Below are 3,455 nucleotides of genomic sequence, written 5' to 3' on the forward strand. Positions count from 1 at the left end.
ATATACGTTGACATTGAACGAACAGACAGACAAACACAGAACAATTACAACACATTAACAGAAATATATAATTTATTTACAGTTGACTCATAATTCTTACTTTCTTGGTATAGCTGCTTTTAAATCTTTTTTTATATAGCATATCATAGATTATACCCTTCAAGATTTCTTCTGGACTTCATGTTGCCTGTAATAAGCCAGGAGGGAATCTTTTACCTTCCTGCTCCACAGCAAAAGTGACCCTATCTATAAGGCAAGTATAGGTGTCCAGGTCCCAAAGCTGACACGTGGTAAGCCACGGATTAAAGGGGAGAAGAAGGTCCCAATATACTTGAAGCTGTTTGAAAGAGATCTTACACCGGTGAGTGTCTAGGAGACCGGCGAGGGCCCGAACTTGTGGGGCTTGCTTAGCAGATAGGATGTTACCCATTGCTAATGGCCTTTTGGAGCCGATAAGAAAAGGGGCCCTTACCTTGAGAGCGCGGCGATGGGAGCCGAGGTGCGCGGTGAGATGAGGGGTCGGAGCCGGTGGGGCTCCGACGGTGGTCGCGGGCCAAGAGAAGGCCCCGACGAGGGGAGGGCGGGACGACGAGCAGTGGAGCAAGGCAAAGGGGAGCAAGCGCAGAGGGGAGGAGGCAGAGGTGAAGGCAGGGGTGGAGGTGCTCAGGCACGCACTCCTGAGAGTTTTATTGGCGCCTCTTAATCATAGCGGGTCGGTATAAGCCCCCGACATGGAAGGAGAAAGCCATCCAGCGATTCTCCCAGACCGCCGTGGATCATATGAGGTCACCAAGGTTCAGGAGCAGCAATGCAGAGCGAAAAGATAGGGGTGAGAAGAGAGGAGAGCGTAGGGCTATGGTAGGGTTACTTCAGACATGCAAGCGCATGCTCCCGAGAAATCCAAGGCTCCTCTTAATCATAGCGGGTCGGTATAAGCCCCCGACATGGAAGGAGAAAGCCATCCAGCGATTCTCCCAGACCGCCGTGGATCGTATGAGGTAGCCAAGGCTCAGGTAGCAGCAATGTTGCACGAGAGAAGTTCCAAGGTGAGAAGAGAGGAGGGCGTAGGGCTGTGGTGGGATTACTTCAGACATGCAAGCGCGCGCTCCCGAGAAATCCAAGGCTCCTCTTAATCATAGCGGGTCGGTATAAGCCCCCGACATGGAAGGAGAAAGCCATCCAGCGATTCTCCCAGACCGCCGTGGATCATATGAGGTAGCCAAGGCTCAGGTAGCAGCAATGTTGCACGAGAGAAGTCCCACGGTGAGAAGAGAGGAGGGGGGGGCGCCAGGTTATGGAGTGAGGCTGTGGTGGAGTTGCCTTGCCCCACGTTGTGCTGTGGTGGGGTTGCTTTGCCCCACGTTGGGCGCCAACTGCGGCGGCTTGCTCGGTCGGTAGAGGTGGGGTCTGGCTGCGGACGAGGGGTCGGTCCAGCTCTGGACGAGGGGTCGGTCCCGCTTGGGATGAGGGGTCGGTCCCACCTGGGACGAGGGGTCGGTCCGGCAGCAGACGAGGGATCGGTCTCACAAGGGGTTGCGTGGTTCGGCTGACGGGGTCGCCCGGCGAAGCCGGCGACGAAGGGGTCGCCCGGCGAAGCCGGCGATGAAGGGGTCGCCCGGAGAAGCAGGCGATGAACTGGGGACAAGGGAGGCCAGGCCCTTGTCGGGGGCTCTCAGGACTGGAGGGCGCACGGCAGAAGAACTACCGCGGAGACAAGGTAAACATGCAAGTCCACTTTACTGAGGGAGAGGCAACAGTTTTATAGGGGCTGGGGAAGGCTGATTGGTCGAAGCCACGCCCTGTTCTGATTGGTTGCCGGCGAAAGGTCAGTGGGCGGGGGAGGGGTGGTGGTTAGGGATTGGCTGTCGCTGTTGCTGGGGGAAGGGGCAGGGTTTCGGGATTGGTGGCTGCTGTTGCTGGGGTGGAGGGCAGACTTGAGTTTCCCGCCCACGCCTGGCTGTTGCTGCTGTCGGGGGAAGGGAAAAGGGCGGGCTGGATTTTTCCGCCCACACCTGGCTGTTGCTGCTGTCGGGGGAGGGGAAAAGGGCGGGCTGGATTTTTCCGCCCACACCTGGCTGTTGCTGCTGTCGGGGGAGGGGAAAAGGGCAGACTGGAATTTTCTGCCCTGCGCCTGCGCAGGGAGAAGGAAGAAGAAGGGTGCCGCCCCACAAGGCATCGGGTGGCGCCATCTGGGAGGAGGGGCGGCCGCGGAAGCATGGCTGCCGAGAAGGGGAGACCCGAGGGCACTCTGCGCCCATGCCGAGCTTTCTTCAGGGGTGGCGGTGGGCCCGACCAACCACCCTATTATGGGGGCAGCGGAATTAGGCCTACCGCGGCCGCTCCCCTGCCAGGCCAGCAAACCACACTTCAGCCGGAGGGGTGACCGCAGATTATGGTAAACATTTAGAGTTACATTTATAACATCAGAGGATTCAAATTATATAGGAATTTAATTTATGACTGGAATCCTATATTTCACAATTAAAAACTAAAACAAGTCAAAAGGAGAAAGTAAACACCAACAGTGTCTGTTTGTAGACTTAAAGCAGTCCTGCAGTAGACTATCCACAAAAAACTAGCACGAACATTTCTTTTATAGTCAAGGATGTATTAGCCCACATTCTAAAATGTTCATGTTATTTTTCTCAAAAAAAAAGTAAAATACACCCTTCAAACTACTCACTGCAAGGTGGGAGGTGGGTCCTGACCCATTTCCCTTCTAGTTGCATCTCCAGTTGAGAACTGAGCCTGTGGGGGGCGTGGCAGAGGGTGGTTCAACCTTAGTGGGGGGAGCAAGCCCCACCATTCCCAGGGGATGGGACAAAAGGCCATTCAGGATGGGGCAGGAGGACAGGAGTGGTCATCCTGGGGACCCTGTTCTCTCCTAAATGCCCGGGGTGGTTTCCAGGCAGCACAATGGCCTCCTACCTCATGTGGATTTTGCTGCAGAAATTAAAGGACTGCTCCTTTCACAGTGCTTCTGTTGTAGAAGTTGAGAAAGGTTCAATTACTTATGTATAGAAAGACCAGGACTCAGGAATGATTTTGAGAATGAAAAATGATTTATTGATGGCCAGCCGGGATTGGGAGCTTTCTGTTTCAAACCCGAGCCCCGAACAAGAATTTTGAGTTCCTTTTATACAGAGAGGAAGGGCCAAATTGTTCTTTTGTTTCAGTGCTCAATAGGTTTGAAGTAGCATATATCTTCTATATCCTAGGTAAGCTTTTAGCATGGACTTCATACATTCTAGATAAGCTTTTAGCACTTTAGGTTTGCATTTTCCCTGAATATTTAAAGTTTATAGACTTTGCATTGCTAAACTGTTTCCTGGGAGTGGAGTCGTTTCCATGGTCACCAAGGGCAGGAGTGCAGCCTCTTACCGTCCCACATCCACAAGTCATAGACAGCTTAGGTTATCTTACAAAGGGATGGTCAGCCTCCCACCCATAGCCCA

Source organism: Dasypus novemcinctus, chromosome 17 (genome assembly GCF_030445035.2).
Source record: "Dasypus novemcinctus isolate mDasNov1 chromosome 17, mDasNov1.1.hap2, whole genome shotgun sequence".
NCBI classification, from domain to species: Eukaryota; Metazoa; Chordata; class Mammalia; order Cingulata; family Dasypodidae; genus Dasypus; species Dasypus novemcinctus.